Raw genomic sequence first — 23,633 nt, 5'->3', positions numbered from 1 at the left:
CTGATTGTCAGGCACTGTCGGAAGTACCTCAAACATTTAATTAACTAACTCACTTCTCTGGACAACCCTATGAGGTAGGTACTAATTATTATTCCCATTTAGGATATATAATAGAAAGTTTAATAACTTATAATTTGCCTAAGGTAAACACAGCTAGCTAGAAGTGGATTGGAATTCAAGCCCAGGTAGTCCGGCTCCACTCTGAACTTTTATTTTTATTTTTTTTATTAAATCATAACTTCGTGCATTAATGCATTTATGGAGTATAATGTGCTGATTTTATCTACCTCACTTAATTATTTGTTGTGTTAAGGCATTTATACTCTAGTCTTAATAGATTTGACATGTACCTTTGTATTATGCCCAGTAGGTGAGGTCCCACAAATTACCCTCCCTCCACCCAGCCTCTCCCCTCCCCTCCACTCACTCTCCTCTTCCCTCCTTCATTCTGGGCTATAGTTGTGTTTCATCATTCATATGAAAATATGGGTGATTATGTAATGGTTTCATAAAAATATTGAGTACACTGGATACTTTTTCTTCCATTCTTGAGATACTTTACTAAGAAGAACATATTCCAGCCCATCCATGTAAACATAAAAAAGATAAAGTCTCCATCTTTTTATGGCTGTATAATATTCCATGGTGTACACATACCACAATTTGTTAATCCATTTATGGGTCTGTGGGCACTTGGGCTGCTTCAATGACTTGGCAATTATGAATTGGGCTGCAATAAACATTCTGGGGCAAACATCCAACAATTCTGCCTCCTGTTAAGTTACAATCTGACACGGCACTTTCCAGAAGCCTTTCCCACTCTGCCTTGGTTGTAATTAACCTCTCTCTTCGGAGCTCCTACTGCACTTTAAATTATGGTGATAACAACATTTTTTTCCTTTTGTGGAATTGAATTTCTGCTTTTTGCAACCTGTTTCTGTGATATCTCATAAAAACTAGCTAGCAATCTTCTCAAAGTTGGAGCTGTGTTCTTTTATTTCTATATCCTTAAGACTGCGCATAGTACCTGGCACGTAGTAGGTGCTTAATAAATGTCTCTTTCTTTTCCTTTTAAAAATATATTGATTGACTACAGATACTTTGTAGCTCAAATTAACTTGAGTTGCATGGACCAGAAGCCTGTAGAGGTTGAGTGAAAATTTTCCTTCAATCATGTGCCACTTAAGATGCTATGAACGGAGATCATAAGAACTAATTTCTATAGAATTCCTATAGGTGAGTGATTTTTCCAGAAGTTCAACCTGCCTCAGCCATTTGGGATTTTGTTTTTTATAGTCAAAGGTCCTGTCTGAGGAAACTCCATCTCTTGAGTATGATACTATCTGTTTCCCAGTGGGACTTGTGTGCATTAGGAGGCTGTCAGCTGCTCGGGTCTACTGGGTTTAGCTAGATCCTAGCACCTGCAAGACAGAAAACATTAAAGGACCAGCCACGAGTGAGAAAGAGAAGAGGAGGCTGAAGGATCCAGGAAACGAACCCCGGTTATGAAGGACCAGAGGTGTACAGTGATGGGCTCCATGTCCTCTGCCTGTGCTGTCAGGGTTCAAATGACCATGAGCTTATGAGGGTTCTCTGAGTGGCTTGCTGAGTTCCAGTCCTGCTCTAAAGAGTCCTAAGCAGGGTGGTGCCTGTGGCTCAAAGGAGTAGGGCACCAGACCCATATACTGGAGGTTGCAGGTTCAAACCTGGCCCTGGCCAAAAACTGCCAAAAAAGAAAAAACAAAAAGAGTCCTAAGCATATGCTCCAGGTTCCAATGATTACCTCCCACTGGGACATTTCTGTTGGGCTTTTCTAAGACTGACCCCCTTAAAAGAAAACAAGGCTATTCAACAAGAGGAAATGGACTTATAGCTTCTACCTGTTGGCCAGTTGGGTGCCTTCAAACAACCGTCCTGGGCATCAGACAGCCCTGGGAGTCGTCTTCCATGCTGGAGAGTGGGCCAATGCAGCGGCAGGTGGGCCGTCTAAAAGACACTCCACCACTGCGCGATGCTCCGGAGGTTCTCCAGCTCCGAGCAGGGGAGAGATTACGCCAGTCAGCCTCTCCTTTGCTGTGCGGGCTTTATTTACACTCTGCTGGGCTATTTTCTCCTCCCATGACTGCTGTCACTGAAAGTGCTTCAGTCAGTTGTATTTTTGATTTTGTTTTTCCTTGGCTTGCTTGAGGATTTGCAAAAACCAAAATGGAAACAAAATGCACAAACTCATTGGAATAAAGGAGGCTCCACAGACGCTGCTGTGACAGAGCTGATGCTCAAGATGGAAAGGTTGGGGCTCAGAGCGCCCATAAGTCCAATCTAACACCTGGCTATAGGCTGATGTCATGAAGGTAGGTACCTGTAGTCAAGACAAACTTAAGTCAAGACTTCCACCTGAGTACCTGCCTAGGCGGCTTTCTCTGCCGACCAAGTAATTTTACAATATCCCCTTGTTCCCTACTCACTCACTTATTCAATAAGTGTTTCCTGAGAGGCAATAGCAGGCTGGAGTCTTGGGTGTGAGCTTGTGCCTTGCCATCGCCTCACTGTGCAATTTTGGGAAAACGCTACCTCAGTTTCACCCCGGTGTGGCCTCAGCTGGGCTCCAACTTCCCTATTCTTACGTGGAAGATTCTAGAATGTGATTTCAATGAAGGCAGAAAACTTAACGTTTGTTCATTTTCATAATTCTAATGCAAAGTAGAGCCTGACTCCCATGAAGTGCTCACAGTGTTCGTTGGATAAACAGATGATAGAGGGTGTTAGATTAGACCACCCAATCTCTAAGGTTTCAACACGGTGCACCAAGCTTTGCACGGACTTCTGGGAATTTTCTCCACTTTTTGGCCTATGTACCTACGTCTCAGCTGTGGGGTTTTTAGGCTCTATCATTTGCAACATCCCCACCTCCTAACCCTAAGAATGTGCCTGCTCCCTGAACTTCCATAGCCCCAGCACTAATGCACTGCCCTCTGTCTAAATAGCCATGAGGAGATCTTGCTTTTCCTATCCCTCATAAAAATAAACACTTTGAGGGCAGATTCTCATCTTATTTCTGTATCCTCAGTGTTCATCCCAGTTGAATGGAATTGATGAATTATTGCTTTTCATCCTTAATACTCATAGAATGAGCTCTCGGGTCTAATAATAAATATTTTGACAGTTTCGATGAGACTTTATTTTTTCATCATTATGTGTGAACGACTCTGTCTCTTTCTGGTTTTCTCTGTATATCCTTCTTTTCCACTCATCAGTACAGCACAATGGCTAATATATCAGCCGGGGTTCTTCAGAGCACATGGTTATTGAAGCTGACAAGTCCCATGATCTGCCACTTGCAAGCTGGAGACCCAGGATGCTAGTGATGTAATTTAGTAGGAGACTGATGGCTTGAGGACCAGAGAAGCTGATGATGTAAATCCCTGTCTTTGGGTAGAAAAAGATGAAATGAGTTGTTCCCCTCTGAAGTACTGACACAAAAAAATAAAAAGCAGACTCACCCTTCCTTAGCTATTCAGGGCCTCAATGGATTAAACGATGTTCACCCATTCTGAAGGGAGAAATCTAATTTACTGCGTCTACCAATTCAGATCTCATATAATCCAGAAACATCCTCAGAGACACACCCAGATATAATTTTAAATCTGGGTACCTAGGGCCCAGTCAAGGTGATAGATAAAATTAGTCATTAATTAAGAACATGGGTTCTGAATTTAGCTTTCACAGCTTTGAATCATACTTCTTCATTTTTTAGCTCTGTGACCTTAGGAAGTTAATAACCTCTCTATGTCTCTATGTTCCTATGAGAATTGGGATAGCAATACCACCTATCCCCCAGTGCTGTTACAAGGATTCAGAGAGCACACACAAAAAAGCCACATACCAAACACTCAATAAGTAGGTTAATAATATTGCTATTTGTATCATTGATCACATACTTTGTATTAAACATCATTAGAGATGCTGTGAGAAAGACAGAAAACTTCCCTGTTTCTGTAGTGCTTAAATCATAGTGAGTCAATCCCTAAGCATTTGATTTTCTTGTGGGAGATGATTGCTTCAAGTTTTAGTAGCCACTTACACCTTAGTATAAATCAGGTAACGGATTCTTTCTGGAGAGGTTTTAACATGAGGCCAAAGAGCACCTGTCTCAAAGGTGAGGAAGAGAAAGTAGAAGGCTATGTTATTCAGGAAATAAACCACCAGTTACATAATTTTTATTGTGCCTACCCCCTCTACCCCCATCTCTAGGCCATGGTCAGCAAGTTTAATTTATTGGTTTTTGTGAGCAGCCGCAAGGCTTGTCCCATCAATTTTTTGTTTTTGATGGTTGTGGAGTGACTCTGACTATTAGCCTTGTATGATTACAGCATCTGTATTAGGATGTCGAGGACGTGCTGCTGCTATAATTTATTTCCTTTATTTAGTTCACTTTGTCTCACTCAGCATATCACTCAGCTTCTGTTCACAGGAACACTGGTGATGGACAATTTCTCTTTCTTTCTCCTCGCCTGATATTCCTTCTTGTTTCTGCCCTTCTGTCTTTGATGTCTTGTTTTGAGGAAGATTTGTGGATCTCCTGGCTTTCTCTCCACTGGCTGACCCTGGGGTCTGCTGCTCTCCGCACTGCGGCACCTCTCCACGGTGCTGAAAACAAGCCCATGGGTCCTAGCTCTGCAGTAGCTACCCACAGAGCCCAGAGGATCCCAATGAACACCAGGCAGGGGTCTGAGGAAGCGTCCTGTCCAGTCCCCCTTACTTAAAAAAAGAAAAAAAGGGACTAGAGACCCAGAAGTGAACAACGGTTTTCTTAAGGACGGTGTGTATTTCTCATGAGCCCAGAATACAGCTTTTCTGAAGATATATTCGGGGCTTAGAGACAAGCTGATTCTTTGATCTCCTCCGTCCTTATTTTCCTCATCCATAAAATGGGGAGGTACCATTTTTTTTTACAACGACTATGTCATATAGATTTGATGGCATGTGTAAAGCCTTCCTTATACTGCCAGTCTCGTGCCTGCTTCTCTGTCCATATCTTCTGCTGTTTTCTGCCTAACACATCATGCTTTAGTAATATAGAATAATTTACGGTTCCCTTTCCCACACCATGCTGCTTTATGCCTTGTTCATACTGTTAATTCTCCTATGATGCCCTTACAAATCTTTCTCTGCTGTTCTAATATCTACACGTTGCTCACAGTTCAGACAGCTGACACGTCCTTTAGAAAGCCTCCTCTGTCCTTCCTTCCCCCGCCCCCCCAGTGTGGATTGGGCGTCCCTTCCAGGTGCTTTTATGCCACTCTGTGCCTGGAACTTTACTTTCCTCCCAATCAATGTACCTGCCACGTGAATATTTTGGTGTCTCTGGCTTACTGGATTGTGAGCTCTTTGAAAGTAGCAGCCATATGTCATTATCTCTAGCAGATTACCTGTCACTGAGTTGGGTTCTCTGTGCTTGTGTTTTGAATTCAACATGATAGAATCTTAAAACATGTGAGTTTCTTTCTCAGTCTCAGCCCAGGGTTCTCTTCCCACCATCTCTGGCTTGCTGGAAAGCTTTTGGGTCACTGTCATGAATACCTACACTTGCTCATGCTGCATGCTTACAGGGAATACTTAGTTTGCTGTGGGTTGTCTTTTGAGTATTGTGGATTCACATCAATATGCCTTGCCATTGCTTTTGGCACAGATTCTCTCCAAAGCAGAAAATTTGCACAAGCTATGAACTACATCACGAGGAGAGAGAGCATCTCTCTCCGTGAATTAACTACAGAGTCATCATGGTTGTGGTTTCTAAGAATCCTAAGCAAATGCTGCATCATCACAAGCCTCCCAGTTGATAGTCACTGGCAAGAACAGCTGCTCTTGTTCTAGAGTAATAAATTGCCTTTCAAATTGTTCTAGAAGCTGAAGTCCATTTTGGTAGTTCAGTGGGGCTAAGTATTCATTTTTAATATTAAGTCCTTGAAAGCTCACACTTTAATGATTTCCCTCAAACTTTATAGTCAGGTGTTGTCTGATTCCCAGTGATGTCACTGGTGATTGATGATTTAAGGGGAAAATGGCCAGAATGTAACCCAGGACCTTGAGGTTTTGTTCCTGGTCTGATAATGGACTATATGAATGATCTTAAGAAAAGGGTCACTTTGCAGCTCTCAGTTTCTGCTCCATTGCCTTTAAAATAGGAGTAGTTCAATAAAGATATCTGTATCAGAATGTTCATTGCAGCCCAACTCATAATTGCTAGGTCATGGAAGAAGCCCAAGAGCCCATCAATCCATGAATGGATCACTAAATTGTGGTATATGTACACCATGGAATACTATGCAGCCATTAAGAAAGATGGAGACTTTACCTCCTTCATGTTTATATGGATGGAGCTGGAAAATATTCTTCTTAGAAAGCATCCCAAGAATGGAAGAAAAAGTATCCAATGTACTCAGCCCTACTATGAAACTAATTTATAGCTTTCATAGGAAAGCTAAAACCCAATTTTAGCCCAGGAACATGGGGAGAGCGGAGAGGGAGGGGAGGAGAGGGGGGAGTATGGGGGGAGGGAGGGTGATTGGCGGGATCACGCCTATGGTTCATCCTATAAGAGTACCTGTGACTCTCTCTAAATGTAGAATATAAATGTCTTAACACAATAACTAAGAAAAAGACATGAAGGCTATGTTAACCAGTTGGATGTAAGTACTTCAAATTGTATAGAGAAACAGTACACTGTACCCCATGATAGTATTAATGTACACTGTTATGATTTAATAATAAAATAAAATATAAAAAATTAAAATAAAATAAAATAGAAGTAGTTGCAACTTTCCTATTGTCTCCACTGAAGATGCGAAGAGGATATGCTGAAAAGACACTCAAAAGCATTTTGAAAAGCCTAAAATTCTATACAAATCAAGACATAGGAAAACACAGGTGACACTTTGAAAAGATAGGAACTGATAGTCGAATAAATAATGGAAAAGAGGATGGAAAAAGCTACAGAGATGTTTGTTCAATGCAGATGTCTGAAAGGGAAAGAAAGCATAGAAATAGCCTAGAGAAAGAAAGTTCTAGAGTACCCACAGCACTATTACGTCTAAGGGGGAATGGAGAGGAATATTAAACTTGGTGCTGTTGGTGGCACTGCAAACTAGTACAGCCTTTATGGAAAGTAACATGGAGATGCCTTGAAGAACTAAAAGTAGATCTACGGTTTAATCCAGCGATTCCCCACAGGGATGAACCATAACGGTTGGGGGGTCACCACAACATGAGGAACTGGATTCAAGGGTCGCAGCATTAGGAAGGTTGAGAACCACTGTTCTAAGTGAAGTCTCTTAATAATGGGAAAAAACACCACATATACTCAGTACTAAACTGGACTAATCAAGCAACAATTATGTGCACATAGTGAAGCAGAACTCAACGGGAGACAAGCGGGAGGGAGGGGGAGGGGGAGGAGGGGTGAGTTAATCGCACCTCACAGCATAATGCACACATTCTGGGTGATGGGCACCTTATAACGGTGACCCGAAATGTGGAAAACAAACTCTGCAGCCAAAAATGTGTGTACCCCTGTAATATTCTGACATTAAAAAAAATGAAGTGGAAACCTAGTAAACACATGTATATATAAAAATAAATAAATTAACGAATTAAAAAAATGGTGGATGTGGCACAGGGACTGACAGAGTCAATTGAGAATGTTCTTGAATGAGGTTATTTGGGGGTAAACAAAGGCTATATAATCCAGCATGTTATTGAAGGAGCAGAGACGTTTGAACAGCATGCATAAAGATTTCTTTTTTTATGTTAATTGCTTGATTTAATTATTCCACAACATATACACACATCACAACAGCACATTAATAAATGTACACAATTATTGTTTATCAATTAAAGGGAAAAGAAAATTTTAAAAAAAGGATTTCTTCTTTCATTATAAGAAGCCAAGGGAGCCAAATAAAGGAATCTCAGAGATTATTTTTCTCAAGATGCCAAGTTAGGCTTGGTGCCTGTTGTTCAGTGGTTAGGGCACCAGACATACACTAGGGCTGGCAGGTTCGACCCTGGCCTGGGTCTGCTAAACAACAATGACAACTACAACAAAAAAATAGCTTGGCATTGTGGCAGGGGCCTAAAGTCCCAGCTACCTGGAAGGCTGAGGCAAGAGAATCGCTTAAGTGTAAGAGTTTGAGGTTGCTGTGAGCTGTGACACCATAGCACTCTACTGAGGGCGACATAGTGAGACTTTGTCTCAGAAAAAAAAAAAGGTGCCAGGTTAATTTGCTGCACTAAGGTAACTGCAGTGGGTCTTGTGAATTGGAGGCAAAAGTATTTATAAGGAGAAGGGTGACATGAGGAATGGCTTACGAACCAAAAATGATAGCAATATTTATCGGTCACTTGTTATATATCGGGCAGTATGAACTTTTCATGATACCTCTAGAGGCTGAGGCTTTGATTATCCTCATTTCAAAAGGTAGATGAGGAAATGGAGACGTGAAGTTTAGTCTAAACAACGTCTGACAATTAACTTTGCAAACTTGCCACCGTGTGGTGTGCTGCCTTGACAGCACTGTGCAGACAACGTGCTGAGGTTTCACTTGGGTCTGTCAGCGTCTCACATTGGTGTTCATGTGGACGTGTGGTGGTGTCTTGCTGAGTAGTGTTTATTATTATTGCTGTGTGTTTTTGTGTGCTGTGGCAAGAATGTTGGCGCTTGAATCATAGCACAAACAAACATTAAGTGTCTTGTTCAATTTGGCAGGGGTGGAAGTGAAATCAGGAGCATGGTAGTCTAATTTGTGGGGATAATGCCATGAGGAAGAATGGCAGGGTACACATGGATTAAGTGGGCTGGGCACAGTGGCTCATGCCTCTAATCCTAGCACTCTGAGAGGCCCCGACAGGTGGACTGCTTCAGCTCAGGAATTCAAGACCAGCCTGAGCAAGAACGAGACTCTGTCTCTACAAATAGCTGGCCATTGTGGCACGTGCCTGTAGGTAAGAGGATCACTTGAGCCCAGGAGTTTGAGGTTGCTGTGAGTTACAACACAATGGCACTATACCAAGGGCAATGAAGTGAGAGTCTGTCTCAAAAAAGACAAAAAAAACCCCCAAAACTCAAAACAACAAAACAAAACAAACAAATTATATGTTTTTCTGAAGGGAGAGAAAGTATAACTGATGAAGAGAGGTCAGGATGGCCAATAATGAACTCAACTGAATAAACATTGCAAAAGTGCATTGAATTATGCATCAAAATTGTCGGCTGCCCGTGAGAAACACAGCAGACCAAGTAAACATCAATGGAGGAACAGTCAGGAGAATCTTGACTAAAATCTTGGCCAGTGACTCATGGCTCTTGCATCACGACAATGCACCAGCTCACAGGGCACTGTCTGGAAGGGAGTTTTTAGCCAACACCCTTCCTACTCAACCGAACTGGCCCCCAATTAATTTTTTCTTTACCCAAAGGTAAAGGAAATATTGAAAGTAAGACATTTTGGTGACATTTAGTTCATCTAGGGTAATACAGAAATAGCCTTGATGGCAAAAAAAAAAAAAAGGTTCCAAAATTGCTTGGAAGGCTGAGCTAGGTGCTCACTAGGTCCTAGTGTAGGTGTAACTCCCTAAGGGGAGAACTTGGAAAGTGACTGCCATGACCTTCAGCAATGAGGAATGTAGCACTTTTTCCAGGATGAGTTAACAAGCTTAATTGTCAGACTTCATATGCTAGCAATTGGTGAAGCCGGGAATTAAATTTAGACAGCCTGACTCCAGAGTCCGTAACACAGAAGAAACCCGACCATTTGTCTCTTTCAAACTGATGTTGTATTACTGCATGCAGATGGCTGGGAGAGTGCTCAAGAAGTGTCTCTCTGTCTGCACAAGAGCATTTGAAGAGCTGGTTCTCCTCACTTCAGAGAAGCCATTGTTATTAATTAGAAGTTTTTATAGAGTCTCAGGAAGAGAGGGTCAGGAGGCTGGGATCGCTGCCAGCCCTCTCTCCAGCCAAGCTGGGAAACTCTCCATTTCATGATCCCACTCTGCTGATATATCCCTCACAAAAACTTCAGCTGGCCAAGGAAAAAAATGGTTTTTAACAATGGGTTTATGTCATTTGGGGTAAAAGACGCCAAGAGATGTCAGGGAGGGGGGAGGGGGAGAAGATACCATTAAAGTAGCTTCAGGCATAGTCTCCACCCCGCAAAGTGTGTCCCTTTCAGTGTGCCCAACAGGTACTTACTCTTGGTGTCTGCCGGACGCTATTTGAAGTGTTGAGACCACATAGATGATTAAAAGACTCTCTTTTTTCTGTGGGAGACAGCGGCCGACTCTTTGCTATTCTTTTTCAATATCAGCTGACTTTCACGACTTGCTTGACCAATGGAACATGCTGAGTGGCACAGAGGGACTTTTGAGGTGAGGTCTTAGGAAGCCTGGCAGCTCCTGAGGCTTGGAGCACTTGCTCTTGGAACCCAGTTGCCACATTCAGTACAAACAGGGCTTGTGCAGATGCCCTGGGTGACGGTTCAACTGAGCAGCCAGCACCTGCTGCCAACCAGTGAACCCTCTTGGCCATCCAGCCCCAGTCAGTCCTCAAGTGACTTTGGCTCCAACCACTGACCGTACCCATAGGAGGGACCGTAAGGCAAAAGCCCTGTCAGCCCTTAGAACTATGAGTGATGTTTAGAAAGTTATTTTAAACCTGTATCTTTTGAGGTGGTTTGTGAGGCAGCAGGGATCATCTGGAACACTGTCATAAAGAAAGTCTCAGTCAGAGGACAGGTGATTGCAACATACGCAGTCAAGGTCACTGTGGTGTAAGTAGAAGGGGCTGTGAAGTTCGGGTAGATGCCCGGAGTCAGGGCTGTGCGTTCTAGCGCTGACTCTGCCGCTTTTATTTACGTGTGCATGGCCAGGTGTCCACCATCTGGGAGGCTCTCTGTCTCTCTTCCAGTGATGAGACTGGAAAGACCTCTGATTTACAGAGGCCTCGGTTTATCCCTCTGTGAAATTAGAGATAATGTACGGTAAGGAACCTAAGATAGGATGGGGAGAAGAGACAGAACCAAACAGGAAAAACTTCCTCCGTCTCACTGGAGGGACGGGGGAAGATTCTCAGTGTAGTGAAAGGAACGTAAACTCTGCCCTTCACTGACCGGGTTTGAGTTCTAGCGCCTTACCTTCCCTCCTATGTAACCCCACCTCTATGAGTTGTGACTTCCTCTTTTATAAAATGGTCTTAGCTGGACTGTGGGCAGGAGGTAAAGCACCTGGCAGCCTTCGGCGCTGCCTTCCAGGTCTGTGCTCAGCCCCAGCTGTCTTCTCATGGGGCTCTGCATGAGGAGCCAGGCGGTGGGAGCTGAGAGAGAGGCAGGGTAGCAGTGTAAACATCCCGAGGCAGGGGGCCATGTGAGTTCACAGCACAGCCAAGCAATGTGGAGTTTTGGCAGAGCTATCCAAGGGCAGGCTGGGAAGGGTTAACAGAGCCAATGGGCCAGCTGGCATTGATGCTGGCACTCAAGGAGAGAAAGGAAAGGAGCTTGTGTCAAGCTAAGAAAGAGAAACAAAACAAAATACCAGAACTTTAGCCAAATTCCCAAGTTCACATATGGATGAAGAAGGAAAACATCCAGCCAACTCCGTATCAAAGCCTCTGGTCAGGGAAGACCCCAAGACTCGGCAAGTCTGTGAGCCCACCTGGGCCACTTGTCTCTGTTGGATGGCTTTCCGGAGATCCAGATTGCCCCCAACTGGGGCAAGAAAAGGATGGGTTTTCCACCCTTTTCCATTCATGCAGCTACTCATCCACCCATCCACTCATCCATCAATCTGTGTATTTTCACAACAGACATTTATTAAACACCTGCATTGAGCCAGACACCATGTATTAGGTAAGCAGCACAACAGACAAATCATTATGGCAAAGATGAATAAGACAACGTGGTTTTTGCCTTCAAGGAAAAAATCTATCAAGAGTGGATATTTATTGTGGGCAGCTCCAAAATGAGCTGGAAGATGAAGCTCATGGGCTGAAAAAAAAAAAAAACAACAACCACCCCTCACGTTTACCGATCATTTATTACGAGCCAGACGCTGTTCTGAGAGATTTGCACACATTATCTCATCTAATCCTACAATTTACCTACAAGTTTGACAAGGTCACCAGCCCTGTTTTACAGCTGAGGAAGTGATGTTTGAGATAAAGTGACTCACTCAAGGCTGCACCATTGCTGTGTGTTGGAGTTCAAATCTGAGCTCATTCAGGGCTAAAGACAAGCATCTGCCAAGGTCATGTGCAGGGTCATGTGTCACCCGGAGTCTCATTATTGGGTGGAATAGATGGGGGATGGAAGTGGTAGGGTGGTCAGGGTAAGCCCCGAGGAGAGAGGCAGGTTCTGGCCCTAGAGTCCTGCTGGGAGAGTTGCATACACATTTGGAAGGTCACGCCAAGCCAGCATCCCCTGTGCTAGCACTCCAGACCCACTGCCCTGTTCTCCGCTTTGGCAAAGGCATTTTCTACTCCTCTGCAGAGCCCTGCTTATGAAATGCGAATTCTTCTCCTCCTCTCTGCTTCCTGGCTTGCCTCTTTTACCCATATGTGCACTGACAGATGGATGGGCTCCCGAGGCAGCTGAGAATCAGAACGGGAGCGCGGGTGCTGGGATGAGGGGGGTGGGGAGGACTCCAGTGCAATTCTACCCAGCAAGGTGGTATGCCTGGGTGTTTGAAGAAACGGAAAGTTGTTGTTGTTTTTGTTTTAAATCCTGTCTCCCACTGCTAGGTGGTTTGGGAAGTGAAAGGCAGTGATGGAGGGGTCACCTGCAACTTACCCCCCAGTTTCCCCGTGAAGTCGGCTCCGTCTCTGCGAGCGTTCCCTGTCTGGAGTCGGTTCACACCTAATATGGAAGCATCGCTTTTAGGCTATACTCGTTGCTATGGCAGCTTTAGAAGCGCTGCTGCCAGAGCTCGGAGCAGCTTCCTCTTCTTCCCAACTCTTTTGGCACCAGGCCGAACACGCATGGTTTCAAGACGATGCAAGTGTCAGGGAAAGGCATAGCTTTTATTTCGGGAAACATCTTTCCAGTGGGCAGAGTGGCAGCTCCTGATGATCCTTCGGAGCCTGAGCTCTGTGAACCCCAACTCGCGCGTGGCTTCCGAAGTCTGCTCCCTGCCCCACCCGCCTTTTTTCTTTTCCTTTTTTTAGAACAAAGACTGAAAATGGCCCTTATAAATATTTCAAATGATTTAGCTAGTCGGATTAAAATGCAATCTTCTGGTTAGTCTCAAAAATAATTTTAAATAAAAAACACCAGAAATGAGCGCAAGGAAAAATACTTTCCGCTATGAAAACGAGGAAAGAAAATGATGAAAAACCTTTTATGTTGGCGTTGACAGGGTGGTGAGTGGGGCGGGGGGTGGTGGTGACTGAGACGTCCTTGGCCCTGGCCCTCAGGGGTTTCCAGTCCAGTGAGTGACATCCTGAGTAAGCGCTAAGTGGGGTGGTGGAGCCTCCATGGGGGGACGGGGTGCCGTGGAAGAGTGCAACGGGCACCTCACCCCGGTCTGAGGGGGTCAGGGGAGGTTTCTCTGGGGAAGAGAGGCTGAAGGCAAAAGTGGGAGTTGTGATGTGGGGATCTAGAGCTTGGTTTCAGGAGAAGGGGTCACCATGCAAGATTCTGAGGGGAGCTTCTGCCTGGGATGTTAGGAGGTACTAAGTCTCAGTGTGGCTGTAGGAAAGAGCAAGAGGAGGAAGTGTGAGATGCAAAGTCATTATGACAATGATGATGATAACAGTGGTGGAGATGGTGGAGATGGTGGTGATGGTGGAGATGGTGGAGATGGTGGTGGGGGTGGGGTTGATAATGGTGATGGTGGTGATGATGGAGATGGTGGGGGTGGATTGATGATGCTGATGGTGGTGATGGTGGTGGGGGTGGGGCAGTAGTGGTGATAGGAACAATAAAAACCCATTGACCACGTCCCAGAAATTGCTCTAAGTGCTTTACAGACATTTCTTCATTTAATCCTTGCAACAATCCTATATAATGTATATACTATAATATTTATTTTACAAAGGAAGACACTGGGAAACAGAGAAGTTTCTTGAGACCACAAGGCCAATATGTAAGCAGCCTCGGTCTAGGGTCTGTGCTAGTAAACATGAACCTGCTGTGGGAGGGAGTCTGGAATTGGTCCTCTGGGGGATGTGAAGCCATCAGAGGTGCTAAACAGGAGAGGAACCTCGAAACTACAGAGACCGCCATCCTGGCTGCAAAAAGCAGAATGGATTGGAAAGGGGGCTGGAGGGGAGCATGCCAGGAGAGAGGCAGTATTAATATTCAGATGACAGTGAGGATGACTTGGATGGGGGGCACTTTGCGGAGCTGGAGAGAAATGGGTGGATCAGAGGTACTCAGGAAGTAGATTCTACCAACCTAGGTGGCTGTCTGGAGAAGGGTGAAGGTGTCCCAGACTTTAGGTTTAATGGCTTGGGTGAACTATCAGATCTCAACTGTAATCCGTGGAATTGGGTGGGGGTGGGGAATCCCCGCAGGGAAATTAGGATAAAGGGATGCTGGCTTGGCAGAGACCACAGCACCCACATCAAAGTCAGAGACGGAACGTCCGTCTCCTTCTTTTGCTCTCTCCCCACACCTTTCTGTGGTGACGTCCCATGCTATTTGCACCATTATTGTCCTTTGTACCTGACAATACTTTAGGCTGTGCCCATTTCACCACTGATGGTGATACCGGATTTTTAACACTGGATTTCCAGGCTCTTTGTCTCAACGATTCGATGAATGAATCGATAGACCATAGAACGAACAGTGAGGTTTTATTTACAGCTCAAAGAACCAAACCTCCTTGCAGGGCAGGATACAAGTGTTACAACTCTTATGAAAAGAACTCTTACAAAGGGCCAAGCCTCTTTGTAGAGCAGGATAGATGTGCTACAGCTCTTACAAAGGGCCAAGCCTCTTTGCAGGGCAGGATCAGCAGCAGAAGTGTTACAGCTACAGCTCATACAAAGGACCAGGCCTCTTTGCAGGGCAGAGATCAGCAAAGGGCCAAGCCTCTTTGTAAGGCAGGATCAGCAGCGGAAGTGTTCCAACTCCTACAAAGAGCCAAGCCTCTTTGTAGAGCAGGATCAGCACTAGAAGTGCCACAGCTCTCGCTTCTTCCTCTGGATGGTCTGCGATGGTCTGCTGAAGTCTTATTCTTCTGCTCTATCTTCCTTGAAGGTCTGCGACAACCTGCTATGATCTTCTATGATCTGCCCCCAGGCTCTCTGCTCAGGGCCTTATATAGGTGTAATAGCTTAGCTGTGATTGGTCCATAAAATGGACCAATCAGGAGCAGGATTGAAAATGGACCAATCAGGAGCAGGATTGAAAATGGACCAATCAGGGATGGGCACCAGTTTTCCCTTGATTGACAGGTCCTCTAGCGAGCTCTACTGGAGCCTCTAGGGGAAGAAAGCTCCCTCGCTTGCCCCAACCTGCCGGGTTTTTTGCCAGCTGCTGCCACCAAGACAGAAGTGGCAGATCCCCCAGGCCCTGCTCGGCTGAGCTGGCTGGGCTGCCACTTTTCCGTTATCAATGGGATTCCCCTTCATCTCTGCCACCCCCCATCCATTGATAAAGACATAGCCTATCCTCTCTCCCCCTGGAGCATTCATGGACCACCCTTCTCTGAGCCTCTTGGGCTCTTGCATTCTCTAGACTCTGCTGTAAGACCACCTTCCAGAAGGTCATGTCTGCTTCTGTAACTAGACAGTGAACTCCTTGGCTGCCACCCCTACTCCCTGCCCCCAGGACTTTCATAAAAGTGACTTCATTGAAGCACTCATCAATTCTGCAAGGTCCAAGGGCAGGTGGCATCATCATTAAAATCGCCCTCCCCCTCTATTATAGGAGTTGAGACAGAATTTAAGTGACGTGCCCAACGTGATATAGTTGGACGATGCCAAGGAGGATTTAGAAATTCCAAATCGCTCATTTTCACTTGTTGGTTTAAAAAAAATTCTACCACAAGTTGGGTAGATACTCTGTGCCAGGTCAGCATTTTACATGATTGCCTTTTTGACATCCTACAAGACAGTTATTGCCGTTATCCACATTTTACAAACAAAGAGACTAAACTCAGGAGAAGTGCAATGAAGTGCCCAGAGTCCCAGGTGGCTGAGCCAGGGCTAGGATGCAGGCGTGTCCGTCACCAAAGTGCGTTCTGTCAGTCCCCATGCTATGCTGCCCTGATTCTTGTTTCCACACTAGGCTGCAGCCCTTCTGCCAAGTGCCCCCCAAAAGGACAGGAATTCAGGGAAGGAAGAGAACTTGGCATGGCTGGGTGACAGAGTGTGGAAGGGAAGGAGGGACTATGGTGGCTCCTCACGGAGGTGGGCACCTCTTGCCTCAGAGAGGGGCAGGTTTCATAGACAGAACATTTCTGCTCTCTGGAGTTTGGTCCCTTACATAAGACGTGTCTCCTCTCCTCCCACTTCCTACTAGCCTGTTTCCTGCTATTTGGCTGGAGGTCATTCTTTCCTTCCTGGAAGCCCCCTTCCTTCTCAAGGTGTGCAGATGGTTGGGCCTGATCTGCTGTCATCTCATTGAGGAGGCCAATCTAAATGACAGAGTCCAATTCCAGACGCTCATTTCTGAGAGCTCCATGGAGCCCACCACCAGTCATGGCGAAGGCTTCGACTGACGGGCTAAAGGAGGCATTTGAAGGTCAGGCCTGTCCAGAAGACCCCTTCACCACAGCAACTGCTTACTTTGGGGACCGTATCTGAGTGACAACATATCTACCTTTGGACAGCTAGGCAGGGAAGTTGCATATTTACACCAAGGCACCCTCCAGGAGGCGGAATTCTGAGCTGAAAAGCTTCCCATAGACCCTTGAAAGAACTGGGTGCTGTGGAAAGAGAAAGGGGCCTTGGTGCGCTGGACTCAAAGCCCAGTGATGCCTCAGTGGACAAGTCTTCCCACCTCTCTGACACTCAGTTTCTTCATATGTGGTTGAGGACGATAATACCCAGCTCAAGGGTTTGCTTTGAGGAGTGGTTTTATGACTTATATAAAATGCTTTTATAATTTGGGGAGCAAATTAGGTTTTCACTTTACAATTTCTTCCTTTCCCCACCCGGGGAGACCATTCTAATAATTGACTAGGTTTAGTCCTGACCCTGTGTGTTTATAAACTATGCGTTTCTTCAGGGAGGGATTTGAAGGAGTCAGGCTTGTTAATCTCCATATAACCTGTAGAGTAATTGGAATATGTATGCTTGGCTTTTGGGGAAGAAGTAACTATAATTACAGGACTAAATTAAGTGGCGTTATCTTTTATTGTCTCATACTGTTTGTGGGCTTTCTCGGCCAAGTTCCTATCAGGCATCTAAGAATTTTTCCCACATCGAATTTCCCTTGCTAAAATCTTCCCCGAAGGCCACATTTCTGAACTAGGGTGGGTTTGTGTCTAAAGAGTCCATTCTTATCCTTGGTAGAGATGACCAGGTGTCCTCCAAGACCTCTGCTCCTCTTCTGTAGGGTAGAATCATCCCTGGGATGTGGCTTCCAGGCCAAGGACTATAGTTTCCAACCCCCACCCTCACCACTTGCATCCAGGAGGGGCCATGTGCCCAGAACAGAGACCCTCTGGCATGTGCCCTCTGGCCCAAGATGGTTAGGAAGAGAGGTGCCTTATTCCCTAATTTTTCACTCATCTTCTGGCTTGATGTGGCCACCAGGGAGATTGTGGAAGCCAAGGAGATGGCAGAACTCTTGTTAAATGTGTCTCTGGATGACTAAACGGGTCACAGCCCCCTGCTGCTTTTGACCAGGAAAAGCTGGTTGAAATCCACACGTCCTAAATCACTGTGATTTCAGGTTTTATTGGTTAAGGCAGTTTGCTTTACCTTACCCAGTGCACTGATTCTGTATCCCTGATAAAGTGTGGCACCCTTCTAGCTCTGCCTCAAGAAAGAAGCAGACAGGTAAATGCTATAAATAGATGTAGAAAAAGAATGGCTGGGCACAAAAAGCTAGGAGTGACTGCCCGTAAAATCAAGGAAAGCTTCACACGGTAAGGGCACTTTGGGATGGGCCTTCAAGGATGAATAGAAGTTCGCCAGCACGCAAAGAAGAAAAACTGGAAGAAGAAACAGCGTGAATGAATATGTGGAAATATGGACAGGTGGGATGCGTTAGAGAACACATTGCAGACGCCACATTAGCCGGCAGGGATTGACAGCGCCTGAGTGGGTAGTGTGGAAAATAAAGTTCTCTGGGGCTCTCGGGGGAGAAAGACCAGCAGAGGCTGCAGGTCAGGAATGGCTTCACAGAGCAGACCCCCCTTACATAAAACTGAAGAGCTGTGGAAAAGTGTCATATGTTAATTTATTTTTATTTATTTTTAAGTTTAGAATATGACAGGGGTGCACATGTTTTGGTTACATTATTTGCTTTTGTACATTTTAAGTCAAAGTTGTAAGTGTGCCCCTCACCCAGAATGTGTGCCTTGTACCCGTTGGGTGTCTCTGTCTCAGACGATGATTTCCATGAGAGCAGGGAGCCAGTTGTAAATGTCACTGAATTCCCAAAGAAATGCCCTACCTTAGGAGGCCCGGAGTGAGGAAATGACCGAAGGAAGGATTGAATTCAGGTGGATCTGAGGGTGACCTGGCCAGCTCTGTGTCTTGGAAACCAGAACTTCCCAGAGCAGGAATGTTCTGCCATGGTCAGGAAGTTCCTGTATGGCTCAGCCTCAGCCCCGAATCCCTCACTGGGGATTCTACTTCAGTATGGACTCTGCCCTGGGGAAAGCTTGAGTGCCAGGGATGGGCTCTATAAGTCTCTGCACCCCTGAAGTGTTTCTTCTTTTTCTATTGTCTATAAGATTTGGCATAATCTGTTTTTTGAAATTATCTTTTACTTTTATTTATAAATATTAGTTGTCTATTTTTTGAGACTTTGGAAAAAAAATAAGAAGAAGTAGTTAACAGATCCTCCATACTAAACCTCAGAGTCAAAGCATTCTCTAATAGACATACTCTTATTTGACAATGTGATCATTACTTTCTTTGCATTATTATTATTATTGCTTAATATTTCAATGCAGCAATTGTCTGATTTCTTTTCTGAATGTATTTATCTTCATTCATTCTTTACGAGGTTTTTGTTTCTAGTCCTTTTCTTAAACATTGTTATTGTTGGTAAATTTTAAGCCTTTTTAATTTTGGGAAGGCAAAAAGTGGAAACCAAATAAACACATATATGTAAAAAAAGTCTCTGCACCCCTCCCTTCTTCAGTGAGCCGGCAGTTAGGGAATGAATGCTCCTGTATGTCCTGGGTCCCTGGTAAGTGGCTGGGACACCAAAGTCACCCACAATAAGGAGTGTTTACACCCCAAGTTCACTGCACGTGACGCTCTCCCACACCAGGTCACCATCTCATGCTCCACATGGTCTCTGCCTCCTGTGACATGTGTGATGTCTAGCAGTGAAATCAAAAAGAAAAGCAGCAAAGAGAGACAGACGAGCCTTACTGAGACTTGTCAGCTTTGGTGACTTCAATCCATTTTGCGAGTATGAATCTGGACTCCTCAGCAGGGTGGGAAAAACTTGCCGTTCCCCAGCCTCATAGGTCATCGCATCTGTACTCAGAGCACCCCTGGCTTTGCTTTGGGGGATGTCCACTAGTCCCTTTTGATGCAGTTAAAGCATCTCCTCTGCAGAGCTTTTCCAGAACTTTCCAACTGGATTTTCTTCATCCTTTCTTTGTGAAAAACACTCTTCTAGGAGCAGATGGGGAAGAAAGCTGCCTGGGGACACCTGGTTGGGTTTGGGAGGGGGGCTTAGGGGCTTTTTGCTTTTTTAAAAAATTTAAAAATTGTGATAAAATACCCATAACATAAAATATACCATCTAAACCACTTTTAAATATCTTTTTCTACCCTGTTAAGTATCGCATATTCACATTATCGTGTAACCAACCTGTAGAACTTTTTCATCTCGAAAGCTGAAACTCAGTACCCATTAAACAACAACTTCCCACTCCTCTTCCCCACACGGAAAACCACGACTCTACTCTCTGTGTCTATGAATTTGACTATTCTAGGTACTGCACGTAAGTGGAATTAAATAGTATTTGTCTTTTTGTTACTGGCTTATTTTACTTCCCGCGAGGTTCATCTATGTCAGAATTCTTTTTCTTTTTTCCCCTTCTATTTCAATAGATTTAGGGGGCACGGGTAGAGTTTTGTTAGGTGGATGTGTTGTATAGCGGTGAAGTCTGGGCTTTCAGGGTACCCATCACAGATAGTGTACGTTGTACCCAACAGGGAATTTTTCATTCTCTTGCCTTCCTTCTCTTCCCCTTTCTGGGTCTCTAATGTCTATCTTCCACTCTATATGAACGTGCAAGGTCATAGCTTAGCTTCCCCTTATGAGTGAGAACCTGCAGCATTTAATTTTCTGTTCCTGAGATACTTCATTTAGGACAATAATCTCCAGTTCCACCCAAGTCGCTAAAAAATTCTTTATTTCATTCTTTCTTACGACTGAATATTACTCCATGGTCTTTATACACCACATTTTCTGTATCCGCTCCTGGGGCGATGGAAACTTAGGTAGGTTCCATACTTCTGTAATTGTGAATGTTCTGTGATAAACATACCAGAGCAGGTATCTTTTTGATGGTGTTGCTTTTTTTCCTTTGGGTGGATAACTGGTAGTGGGATGGACAGCTGGATTGAATGGTAGACTTACTTTTTGTTCTTTGAGAAATCTCTATACTTTTCTATAGGGATTGTATAATTTATATTTCCACCAACAGTGTATAAATGTCTTCTTTTACTACATCTGTGCCAATAACCATTGTTTTATTGCTTTTCTTTTTGACACTGAACAATACTCCATTGTCTGCATAGAACACATTGGTTAATGCATTCATATGTTGGGGAACACCTGAGTTGTTTCCACCTTTTGGCTATTGTGAATAGGCCACTATGAACGTGGACATACAAGTACCTCTCCAAGACCTTTCTTTTAATTCTTTTGGTCATATATCCAGGAGTAGGATTGCTAGGTCATATGATAATTCTATTTTTAATTTTTTGAGGAACCCCTAGCTTCCATAGAAGCTATTCCATTTTATATTAATATTCCCACCTGCAGTGGATAATATTCCAATTTCTTCACATTCTGGCTAGAACTTTGTTATTTTCTGTTTTTGCTTTGTAAATAATAGCCATTTTAATGACTGTGAGGTGATAACCCACTGTGGTTGTGCTTTGCATTTCCTTGGTGAAATGGGAGACTCTTTGCCATTTGTTAGCCATCTGTACATCTTCCGTGGAGGACTTATTCAAGTTCTTTGTCCATTTTTAAATGGATTGTTTGGGTTTTTAATGGTTGAATTGCAGGAGTCTTTATTTATCTTGGATATTAAGTCCTGATCAGATATATAATTTGCAAATGTTTTTCTCCCAAAAGGTTGCTTTTTCATTCTGTCAATTGTGTCCTTTGATGCACAGAAATTTCAATTTTGATTTAGTCCAATATATCTATTTTTACCTTTCTGGCCTCTACTTTTGGTGCGATAACCAAGAAATTGCCAAGTAAATGTCATGAAGCTCTTCTTCTATGTTTTCTTCTGAGAGTTTGGTAGTTTTAGGCCTTATGTTTCAATCTTTGATCTATCTCAAATTAAATTTACATAAGGTATAAAAGGTAGGGTCCACATTTATTCTTTTGTATGTGGATATCCAGTGTTCCCAGTATCATTTCTTGAAAAGATTGTCCTTAGGGCCCGGCGTGGTTGCTCACACCTGTAATCCTAGCACTTTGGGAGGCCAAGACAGGTGGATTGCCTGAGCTCAGGAGTTTGAGACCAGCCTGAGCAAGAGCAAGACCCCATCTCTAAAAATATCCAGGCATTGTGGCAGGTGCCTATAGTCCCAGCTACTTGGGAGGCTGAAAATCTCTTGAGCCCAAGAGTTTGAGGTTGCTGTGAGCTATGACACCACAGCATGCTACCAAGGGTAACAAAGTGAGACTCTGTCTCAAAAAAAAAAAAAAAAAAGAATAAAAGAATAAAAAGAAAAGATTGTCCTTTTCCTATTGAATGGTCTTGGCACCTTTATTAAAAATCATTTTAGCATTCATGTGAAGGTTTATTTCTGGGCTTTTTGTTCTGTTCCACTGGTCCGTGTGTCTGTCTCTCTGCCAGCACTGCACTCACTGTTTTGATTACTGTAGCTTTGTTCGTAATATATTTTGAAATCAAGAAACACGAGACCTCTAAATTTGTTCTTTCTCAAGATCCGTTTGGCTGTCCAGAGTCTCTTTAGATTCCATGGGTATTTTAGGATGGACTTTTCTATTTTTGCAAAAATCACATTGTGATTTTGATAAGAATTAAATCTGTAGGTTGCTTTTAGTAGTATTGACATCTTAACATATAGACTTCCTATCCATGAACATGGGATATTTCTCCATTTATTGTGTTTTTGGTAAGTACTTCTTTTGAACACAGCAAGCAGTGGCTTTACATATATTATTTCAGATCTGATCCCCCCCCCATGCCCTCTTGGGTGACTATTCAGAAACAAGTCCCAAGAAAAGCTTTATTTTTATGAGGACTTGGAATGTTTCCTCCTCGTGTTTCTTCTACACATAGAAATCACTTAACTGCTCAAGTTTTCCTCTTCTATTTATTCCTAGAAAACATTCTGTTCAATTTTAATAATTGCACGTGATCTTTTATAATTTAATAATTTATAAAGGTCTATATATTTGCATTCTAATCTTCACTGAGGTCTTAAATGTCTGCTATAATTTATAATTTCTCTGGCTGTAATATTTCTTGTTTTTTACTTTATTATACACTTTGTTATAATCTGTCTTAAATCCATGTGGCTTAAAGTGTGGCTATAGGGGAAATAAGTTTTTAAATGAAAAATATATATTATTATTGCCAAATCTATAAGTGAGGAAATTAAGTTGAGAATGGATAGGTAATTTGAATAGATAACATAGCTCATAAATGGCAGAATTAGGATTCAAATCTAGATCTCTCTGATTATAAAGCCCAAGCCTTCGACTCAACTCTGCCCATAAGATTGGATCCCCATCTAGGTCAGAATCTTGTTGGAAATAAAGATTGGTAGACAGACAAAAAGTCAAAATAACTTTTGTGTCAGCCAGAACAATAAGGATGACAATAGAGAAATTGGGAGGGAGGGGGGTTAAAAAGCTAAGGAGAGGAATCTAAAGCTTCTGGGAGTAGATGGAATTTTAAATCAAATAATCTGGATATAGTATATTTAAATGCACAGAGCAAGCTTTTTTTTTTTTTTTTTTGGTAGAGACAGAGTCTAACTTTATTGCCCTCCGTAGAGTCACATAGCTCACAGCAACTTCCAGCTCCTGGGCTTACGCAATTCTCGTGACTCAGCCTCCCAAGTAGCTGAGACTACAGGTGCCTGCCACAATGTCCAGCTATTTTCTGTTGTTATTGTTGTTGCAGTTCGGCTGGGGCTGGGTTTGAACCCACCACCCTTGGTATATGGAGCCGGCACCCTACCAGCTGAGCCACAGGCACCGCCCTGGAGCAAGCATTTTTTAAAA

Source organism: Otolemur garnettii, unplaced genomic scaffold (assembly GCF_000181295.1).
Source record: "Otolemur garnettii isolate 467f Iridium unplaced genomic scaffold, OtoGar3 scaffold00066, whole genome shotgun sequence".
Classification (NCBI taxonomy): domain Eukaryota; kingdom Metazoa; phylum Chordata; class Mammalia; order Primates; family Galagidae; genus Otolemur; species Otolemur garnettii.
The sequence above is the reverse complement of the archived record's forward strand: the minus strand, read 5'-3'. Positions refer to the sequence as shown.